This window comes from Chrysochloris asiatica, unplaced genomic scaffold (genome assembly GCF_000296735.1).
Source record: "Chrysochloris asiatica unplaced genomic scaffold, ChrAsi1.0 scaffold00058, whole genome shotgun sequence".
NCBI classification, from domain to species: domain Eukaryota; kingdom Metazoa; phylum Chordata; class Mammalia; order Afrosoricida; family Chrysochloridae; genus Chrysochloris; species Chrysochloris asiatica.
The window spans coordinates 12,312,317-12,323,356 of record NW_006408576.1 but is presented as its reverse complement, the minus strand read 5'-3'; the positions used below and the strand labels follow the sequence as shown (position 1 = coordinate 12,323,356).

Sequence of the window (11,040 nt, the reverse complement as noted above, 5' to 3'; positions counted from 1 at the left end):
AAACTAGTAAACTTGCATATGTATAGCTTGAGTTTTGCCAAACTCCACTCCATGTATGAGAAAATAACAAGAGTGGTCTTTTTTCTCATGTAAATTTCTTGCTTAAATCTTTTCGTGGATTCTCATTGCTGAAAAAAAAAAAAAGAGGAGACATAGGAAGGATGTTGTTGTTGATGCTGAGTGCTGTGGAATTTTTTCAACTGATAGTGACTCTGTATAGGGTTTCTGCGGCTGCAAATATTTACTGAACAGAAAGCCTCATCTTTCTTCCACTGAGCAGATTGTGGACTTGAATTGTTGACCTTGTGGTTAGCAACCCAGTGCTTATAGAAGAGGATGAGAAAACCTTTAGCCTGACACCACAGAAGGTCCTTTCTTATCACTGGAACTTTGAGAATTCAATTTCCCCTACCTGTAAACTCTGCGCTAACACTGGTAGACTCCTAATCATCTATCAGTTTTTGACACAGATGTTGCATCTTCAAAAGCATTTCCTGATTCTCCAATCTTAATGAAGTCCTCTTGCCTGCTAAACTCCAGCACAGTTATATACTCATAACATCCAATTGACTTCTCTTCTAGATTATTTAAATAATCTGTGTTTCCTTACAATGCTTCTCCATTTAGGTTATAACACTATGAATGTGAACATCGTGTCTATTTGACTCTTAGTCTGTAATTCAGTCGACATTCAATACATATTTGTTAAATGAATAAATGGAGTTATGGAGCTGTGGGATAATTACTGGACTGCAAACCTCAAGGTTGACAGTTCAAACACACAAGCTGCTCCTTAGAAACCTAGGTAGGACCACTTAAGTTCTCAGACAAATAAACTTTACTTTAGTCTACTTAATTAGTTCCCCAGATTTGCTCTATCATACCTGAATCCCACTACATTTAAAACAAGAGTTTAGTTACACTTCATGTATAACTCTAAGATGAGAAAATTTAAATTGTGGAAGGATACAGTTTTTACCAATATTTGTATGGAAATATTGAACAATTGTTCTTGCTGACCAGGCAGACGTGTTTTTGTTTAAAAGGGACAACTGTCCTCAGAGACAGAGGACTAGTCCTCTCTAAGCCATAGAAAGTGCCAGTTACTAAAGAAATTGCTGTGCATGGCTGACTGCCCTGTAGCAGATCTGCACCTGGAGCTATCAGGCCTGAGCAGAGGGCCATGCATCACCACATCCCCTCCAACTAAACTGAGGAATGAGCCATTTGTTTTATTTATAATAAACAGGCAGTAGAGAAACGAGAATATGCATCATACTGCAAGCTAAAATGTTACTTATTGCTTTAATAAACATTTAACTGTTTTTAAGAAAACAACATGAATAGGAGAATTTTGTTTTGTTTTGTTTTGTTTTGCTTTTTCTCCCTTCCCTGCAGTGCTTTAAGTCATTCTCCTGATTTGTAACCATTTTCTGCAGCTGTGTAATGACTATGAAACTGCAACAAACATAAAATATAAAAGAAAGGTGTTGAAGTCAGCCTAAAGGTACTGAATTCCTGACAGCAGCTTGTAAAGCAGTCAGAAAATAGGTTCTATGGGGTGCTGACGAAGGTTGGAGGTGGGTGAAAAGAGGTGCTGACATGGAGGGGCTATAGAGAGCTGAAATAGGATACCAAAAACAAAAATACAAGTGGGAGTATTCCCACTGAGTGGGGAGAATTCAAATGAAGCAGAGTATGAACTGGTCATAATTATACGTGGAAAACAGTGCTTAATAGGCTGTTAACTATGCATAGTACTAGTTTTCCTACCTTCTTTCCTTGAGTACATGGGTTCAGGAAATGGAAAGAGGTTTGCCTAAGGGTTGTTTTCTTCTTCTTCATTTTTTTCATTATGAGACATATAGTTGGTTTTCATAACATAGAATACTTTTCTCCATTTATATCACCATTATTAATAGTACTCATTTGAAAAATGGTTTGAATTTCTGTATAAATGCCAATTATCTCTCTCAAAATTAGGAGCAGGATAATTTTATGAAAATATCTTGTATACATAAGCCTATTGAATACATTTTTGTTGTTGTTCCTTGTAGCTCTGTAATAATACTTTTTTAATTACTCTCCAATGCTCAATGTAACTACACATTCTTTGCCCTGAAGAGATTCCAAGTAATCATTGTAGTACCAGAATCCTTTGAAATAGGAACAGATATTTTCAGAAAAGTTTGCTCCATCATAGTATTATTGTTGTGGTGGTTGTTAAGTGCCATTCCAGTCAGTTTTGATCCACAGAGACCCTGTATAGGGTTTCTGAGAAGCATCTGGTGAGCTTGAACCACTGACCTTGCAGTTGAAACTAAATTTGCAGTCTAGTGCATTGACCCACAGTGCCACAGCAGGTTAAATTTCCCAAATGACTCCAATTTCAGGTCTAATAAGGTAGTCCTGTGGTCTACCTTATTTTTTGGTGTACAACAGTAAAGGTATGAGGCTCATTTGTAACAACTAGTTTTTATCTCCTTCAGATTTCAGAGGAAGATGTTATGCCTCTATTTCCAAACTAGCTATTTGACCTATTTTGGTAAAAAGAATGTTAGTTAAAGTGGAACTTCTGGACTGAAGACCCAACAGTGAAGTCATCCCATCTCAAAGACATCACTTGAGTATGGATTGAGTATGTGATACCACAAGAACAAGCAGCCTAGGCTGATGAACCATCAATTAGAGAACAGCTGTTGTTATTGTTAAGTGCCATGGAGTCAGTTCTGACTCACAAAGACCCTACTCACAACAGAACAAACACTATCTTGTCCTGTATCATCCTCATAATTGGGGATAAGTCTTGTTGCTTTCACTGTGTCAATCCGTCTTGATAGTGGTCTTTCTCTTTTTTGTTAACTCTCCACTTTGGTAAGTCTGATGTTCTTCTCCAGGGACTATTCCTTCCTGGCAATATGTCCAAAATATGAGAGAGGAAGTCTAGTACTCCTCTTTTCTAAGGAGTATTCTGGTTGTATTTCTTCTAAGACCTATTTATTTGTTCTTCTGGCAATCCATGTTGCCTTGGCTAAGATTAATTTTTCACAAACTGTAAGTAGAACAAATTATTAGAGTTCTTTTGTATTGTTTGTTAATGCACATAATCTACAAATAGTCAATAAATAGATACTGAAAAATATATAGCCTGAGTTTGGCATGATAAACCTAGATTGGCCTAATGATAATCTCTGTGTGACTTAAGGCTGAATATCCCAGACTTCAGAATGCATTAATTTTAAATTAGTATTGACAATATGGTAGTCATGATGATACAACATCTTCTTAAGAAAAAAAAAAAAACTACTACAAGGAGCAGAGTTGACTGAGAACATCTACTGCTCTTCCTGTATAATTAATAGCATTTTTATTGCCTTTCTAATCATATTATACCTCCCACAGAATGACTGGCTGGGCCACAATCCTCCAAGGGATTGTGTTGATTCGATATGCAAATAGTAGCTGGAAAACACATCCAATATGACTGAACCACTCACAGTCTAGCTAGGGGGTTGATCAGTTTTGTCATTCTTCTAGTCTTATATAAGTGTGAATCCCACAGAGGTTCCGGGTGATATCACTATCAAGAAGAGTCTGGAAGAAATCACATTCTTGAACCAAGGGTTCCTGAACTAGAACTTTCTAGAACAAGAAGAAAAAAATTCAATAATGAAGATGGAGAAATAGTGGGCTGGTTGACCCATGGAGAGAGACAGCAGTGGTGGGCTCCATTTCAACAAAAAAGAGAGTTAGGTGCCTTCATTCAGGAAGTGTCCCTGTTTCTAAAGTGTTGTAACACTTGTCTATGTCAGACCGTGGTCTGAATATACCCTATGTAGCAATGTGGTTGGAGTCACGTGGGTCCTGAAGTAGCTCAGGCCCAGAGTACATTGGAAACAAGTGATAGCACTATATGGACCTATTTACAGTCACAGGAGTTGGCAGCAGATACCCAGAAGGGCCCAACAATAGATAGGAGATCCTATATAGGGATCTTCCTGCTGGCAAGGCAAGCTCCAACTAGGGCCAGCAGAAGAGCAGAACATTTGGGATATGTGAAGGCCCTTTGGACAACTTGGTAGTAGTTGAAGCAAATGGTGACAGGAAAACAGTATCTGGCCTAAACCACAGCAAGCTACACCAGTGACATAAGAATGTTGTTGTTCATAAGTGCCGTCGAGTAGATTCCAACCCATAGCATCTCTGTATGGATTTTCCAAGGAGTGACTGGTGAGCTTGACCCACCGACCTTGCAGTTCAAATGACTTTGCTATCTGACACATCAGCCCACAGTGCCACACCAGGACTCTGATATAAGAATAGGTATGGGAAGCAAACAGTAAACAATAGCAACAGATTCTCAACAGGAATTGCTTACACTTCCCCAAGTTTCCCAGTAATTTGTAGGGTATGGGTAATTTGGGGAAGTATAAACAATTCCTGTTGAGAATCTGTTATTTTTTATTGTCTGCTTTCTGTAAATAATAATAATGACTTCAATTTTGCCAACACTGTGTGTTATGTGTCCAGTTCAATCACAGATGAACATAGAACCCATGAGATGGTTGATGTCAGTGAGTATATGTGTCTCATGGATGACTGGGAAGTTTGATCACATTCTGCATATGCAATGCAGAAAGGCATACTGGCAGATATTACATTTCTTTTAGACTACTTCTAGCTACTGAGTGAGCATGATGGGTATACTAATTCTGGTGGATTCCGGCCTTAAACATGATTCTTCTAATGGAAAAGTTATGTTGAGAAGCTCTACAATGGTTTTGCGGAGGTTTTGCTAAGAACACTGTATTCTGAGGTTCTTCCTACCCATCTTTCCTTTTCTGTCTCCTTTCACAAATATCAGACCTATCTCAATGTCTGAGTATTCTACCTGCCTGCTCTCTATCTTTAACCTTCACAGGATTTTTCTTAATTAAATGTTTTGCTGGTGGGTTTTCACCATTGACATTGCAGTTAGGAGTCTGGTGCTTATCCTACAGCATCACACTAGAAGTCCATTTTTGTGTAATATCATTGTTATTAGTGTTCACTCGGGGAGTCACCTAGGCACAATGATGGCATTGGTCATATAGGTTCAGCCTATACTGCAATGTAGGATAAACATGGGACTGCTAACCACAAGTTGGCAGTTCAAACCTACCATCTGATCCTTGGAAACCCTATACAGGATTGCTATGTGTTGGGACTGACTCGGTGGCATTTAACAACAACAACAAATATCCCTATGTATAAGAATAATTTTCTTCCAAAGGGAATAGGTATTTTCAGTGTCATTTATCCTAAAAACAAAAAAAAAGGAATCTGGAACATGATTACAAGATACATGATTAGTGGAGAGGGGTTGGTGGGAAATATTTTTTGCTCCTTCTATTTCTTGACACAGGGAATCAGTGCCATCTGCATTTTGAAGAATAGATAGCTGGGACTCTACCAGTGGTGAGTTAGCAACTACCCACTGTCACATCTGGAGGCAAGCAGAGAGACAAGGCAGAATTAAATAAGAAACACTGAGAAGAATGTGAATCTGTGAATAAGCACAAATTATTTTACTTTTTATTATATATACATCTTTTTTAAAATCTCACTAAAAACTAGAGTCTGCACAGAAGAAGAAACAAAAAGTTATGTACAATGCACTGAATGACTGAGACAAGAAGATAGCATTTCCCAATTTTCTGAGACCCAAAGAGGGATGAATAATGGTAGAAGTCTGCAGTGAGGGAAATCCATGGCCAGAAGGAAAATCATGTCAAGACTATTGACAGCAGATGAAGTAAAACAGTATAAAATGTGTGATATAATCGTAGAAAAAAGCATGGAAGAAAATGGCTGTCTAAAATATATAACATTTGCCGGAATCTAGCTACCCAAGATCAATTTATTTAAGGAGTCCTGATTTGGTGCTGTGGGCTAATGTTCTGGACTGCAAGGTCTGTTTGAATTGCAGGATCAGAGTTTCAAGCTCACCAGCTGCTCCAACCCTATACAGGGCTTTTATGAGTCAATAACAACTCAATGGCACTTAACAACAAACTTAAGTTGTTTAAACAGATTTTTTAATGAATCATACTGAGATTTAAATCATATTGACCTAAAACTTATAATTTCTTCAAGCAAGTGTGGAGGTTTGTAAGGAATATAAGTCACAGAGAAATAAATTACATTTTGTTGGCATATCAAGATGGTTGAGCAAAACTGTAATATCTCTACACTAATTACACAAGTAGAGAAAAAGGAAGAAAAATAATGATATGATTAATTGACAGAAAAACATTTATACCATAATTTCTTCTTTAGCTCCTTTTTCCTTTCTCTAAGAAAATTCCAGCTTTTTCTTCCATCTAATGGCTGCCCCTTTTGCTGGGGAAAAAGTTTTCACTCATTTCTGTCCACAACATGTTATGATCCTTTTGGGACCTTAATCAGTGTCCCTTCTCTTTGTTCTTTTATACTGGTAAAAAAAACAAACCAGCAAGATTCTTCTTTGGAAAGAGATTTAAAAAGCTAGATATTTACTTTCCTGTTGCCCTCTTTCATTAAAGGTATCCATTAGACACAGCTTGGGTTGATGGTAAAGAAGGAACATTTATAGGGGCAATTAAGAAAAGATTGTCTTGAAAAGAAAATAACATATGATGAGGATTTTCTGTACTCTGACAATCAATGAAATTATCTGAGAATGATGAAATTAACTGGAAGGGCCTTAAATGGTGGGTATTTGAAAATGAAATGAAATTAGACAACATGGACTAACAAGTTAGCTCATATAAACAAAGTGCTGCTGATATTGTTAAGTGCTGTCATGTCGGTTCCAATTTACAGCGATCCTGTGTAGGGTTTCCAAGGAGCACTTGATGAGTTTGAACTGCAGACCTTGTGGTTCACAGCCTAGTGCTGATTCTACAGTGCCACAACAGGAATCCTTATAATCAAAGTAGTAGTAAGCAATTATCAACTAGCCAGGATGATCTTGGAAAATTAGAGACTTTCCATATTCAAATATAGCTTTAGCCTCGGATGTCCTCCCATAATCCATAGATTCCGTCTTGTATAATTTGCAACACATTTTCCTCTACTCTCTATCCTAGTCCCAGTTTACAAAGTCACAGAACTTTGAAGTGTCTTTTTAATTTGGCCTCATGTCATATTTCCAACTTAGTGAAAAGCATTGTTCTCTTGATTTCCTACCTCTGTAACATTTTCAGTTTATTACCTTGGTTATCCTGTGTTCACCTGTTCTCTGTAAATACCCTATCAGGTTTACCTGCCTTACAAATGGGACCTGTGTGATTAGAAATAAATAGTTGTTTGGATATGCACTAACCTAAGAAAAAATGGGTTGTCATAGAATGTATATGTAAGAATATCAACACATTGATACCAGCCCAGTGAAATCAACACATTGACACAGAACAGGATTTGGGAGTCAGAAGTATCCTCCAAAATTTTTAAATAATCAGGTGTACATTGTGATACTTTTTCAGATATGAGACAAAAATGAAACCATATGATATTAATTTTGTACTTTAGTATAACATATCTTAATGGACTGCTTTTGACAATAATCAGAATAGTGAAATACCACTTTTGTAATGCTGCATATCCTAGATGATAAATACTAAGAGATTGATTTAACAAAGGAAAATATAATAGTATTTTAAATTAACAATGGTTAATTTTGTATTATATCTCTAAAACCAAGTAATAAAATTTATCACTCTTAAATTTATGATTATGATGTGAGTTTAATATGCAAAACTGGATAATTTATTTGAATAGTATGATTTACAGCAAAGTGGTCTTATAGATTTCTCCAATATTTCATTAAGTTAAAAATCTACTGACTTTAAATACTATTAATAGAATACATCAAAAAAGAACTAGTTGAGGATTAAATATTTTACAAAAACCTTTCTTTAATAAGAATGATACAAAGATCAATTTTAGAAAACAAGGATTTGGGAGCTTATTGTAATAATAAAATATATAAATAGAAGATCAGAAATAAAAACTGAATGACTTGAACAATTCAGAAAATATATTTCTTTGTACTTTCCACTAAATATACTTTGGAATAATATCTCTGTTTAGAAGTTTTCATAAAACACAGAATTCAAAGAACTACAGTTTTATATTTTATTTTAAAAAATGAATTAAATTGTAAACTTTTGGTATGCTTGAGTAAAAGAATTGAAACATAACATACTTGTAAAGACAAGGTAATTATCAGTCATTATTACCAGATCAATTCCTAACTAGCTGTGTGTATTTGAGCAAATGTCTTTACCTCTCTGTACTTCACTTTTTGTATATTGAAAGCAGAATAGTAATAATGGGTTTGGAGCATTATGGGGTATCCACACTGTGTGAAAGAACAAATGAATAAATAAAGCAAATTATCTGTATTTTTGGTGATACATGATCCTTTGATGATAGTTAGCATAATAATCTTCCTGTAGTCATCACTAGGAATTCCAATACATTTAAAAATAATCAGGCATAAATTGAATGCTGAGCTCTGCATACAGGACAGAATAGTCTGTCATTGAAATGATCTTAATAGTTTTTTATTTTGCCCTATTTTTCTTAATTTTCCATGTTTTGGGCACTAGTTTAATTCATTTACTCCTCTCAAAGATCCTTGCTTTGAACCCCTGATTCTTCAGCTCCATTTCTCTAGCTCAGTCTTTACTCACATAGCATGGCTACAACATTTCTACATTTCTCACTAGTTCTTCTATTGTGAATGTTGATTTTGGGCTGAAGTCTCTTAGACCCCACATTTTTGTCTCCTTTGAACATCTAATTTTCTGTGCAAATGTTTGATTTAGTTGCTACTACTGATTTCATTGCAGCACGTATCTCCCTGGTAATGATCAAGTTCTGTTGTTAAGTGCTATATAATGGATTTTTGACTTATAGTGACCCCATGAGACAGAACAGTCCCATAAAGTTTTCTGGGCTTTAATCTTTAAAGGATCAGATTGCCAGTTCATCTTACTCAGAGCTGCTGGGTGGGTTTGAACTGCCAAACTTTTTCTTAGCTTTATGATCTAGCTCTGTATCTACCATAAATTTAGCTACTGAAACGGTGACTCTTGCCTCAGTCAGACATCACAATGGTTTATATGTCATTACCAAAGTGTATCTTTGGTTTTTGGAAGTCACTGATGAGCTAGAGTACAATATTTGGAATTACTCTGACCCTAATGCCCTGGTAGCACAGGGCTTTTTAAATTCAAACAGATTTTCAAAGGAAATTGTTGTAACTTCCTAGTCCATCTGGTTTAAGTTGATCCTTTTTAGTTTTGATTCAACTGGGCAGATGAAATCTCAGTGTTTTCAGTAATGCATATTGGCAGGGCTAGCCTTACTCTAAGATGGAGCAAACATTCACCCATATGGTATGATTTCAGTGATATTGGAAAGGATTCCATCCATGCCTCTCATTGTTCTCCTCTTTCCCAACACATCCATTATGATTTTTAAAAAATTTTAATTGATGCTTGAAGTTTCACTGTGAGAGTTTTGTGGTTGTTATTGCTAAGTGCCATTGAGTTGATTCCAATTTATAGGGTTTCCGAGGAGTGTCTGGTAAGCTTGAACTGCCAACCTTGTAGTTCAAACCAGCCTTGACATCTAATGCTTTAACTACAGTGCCACACCAGGACTCCATTAGAGCTTAGTCCTTAAAAATAATCAAAAATGTATGTCCCACTAGAAGGATGTGCAACACATAGCTATTTACTCCTTTTAGTAGCATAACAAGAATAGATTGACTGTAAACTTTTCATATGTATTTATGTACTCATTCTCTTTTCCAGATCGATTTGATGAAGGAACCATATGCTGTGATTGTTTTTAAGTACAGTTGAGTCAGTTTCTACTCATAGAGTCCCTGTATAGGGTTTCAAATGACTTTCTGGTGAGTTTGAAGCTACAACTTTATGGTTAGTTGACCAGTGCTTATCTGAAAGCGCCATATTAGGACTCCTAATAAATGTTAGAAAGGAAAAATGGAAATTCAGAAGTCACTCCAGTTCTTTATAAAAGTATACATATATCTTCATACTTTCTTCCAATCCCAGCCTCACTTCTGCTTACATCACAGATTAATAAATGCTTATGTGAACAAATTCTTAAGCTCAGTATGGCATGGTTTGTGATTAATGCAAATGTTTATTCCATTAAGAGATCATCTTTTGAAACAGATCCTAATCCTGCCTTGGGGATCTTCAGCTTCATCTGAGGATATGTCACCAGGAGGATACCTGCTATAGAGGACATAAAACCTTCATGACTAATGTCACAAGGATTAGACTTGTAGACCCAATGGTTCAAATGATTCAGATATAACCAAGATTCTTTAAAAGGCTTAAGAGCAAGAGAGAATGTTTCCTCAGGGATCAGAATAAAAGAAGGAAAAAGACTGGAGCCACCCTGTTTCTTCATCAGCCTCACTGCATCCAAGAGGATTCTGAGAAGATGATTTATTCTTCTTAGACTTATCATATGTACCCCGGTCCATCTACAGGGAGATTTCATATTGATCCTTGGTCAGGTCTAACAGGAGAGGGTATTAGTAATAGTAGTGGGAGGCCATATTCGCCATCTCTCTTTGTTGATGCCAGAGGTGAACACTATGCTTCTCACCCAGATATTAGTGTCACAGATGAAATAAACCACACGATTTAAGTTGACTAATGTTAGACATAAGTGGGGCACCAGGTCAGTAGGGTGAATGCTCTGCTGAGTTACCTGTGTGTCGTGGACCCCATTTCCTAGTCTGCATCATTTACAGTCAGTGCTCACACAGAACTCCAGTACTTGAGGTTCATTGTCATCTTCTCTTTACTAGCTTTAGGCAAAGAATCCGAGCTTTGGGTCTGAATCATGAAGTGAGTAAAAACGTTTATGGAGCTTAGGACACAAGTTGAACCTGGACCCGATCCAGTTGTGGGTTGTCAGCACGTGGGTGCCACTCCTGTCCCCAGAGAAATGTCAGTCCTGTGGCAACAA

The 11,040-nt window shown here is 36.6% G+C and overlaps 1 pseudogene; it reads right to left on the bottom strand.

The window, feature by feature from the left end:
* Window positions 1-10,200: 10,200 nt before the first annotated feature.
* Window positions 10,201-10,916, bottom strand: LOC102817647 (annotated as a pseudogene).
* Window positions 10,917-11,040: the final 124 nt, after the last annotated feature.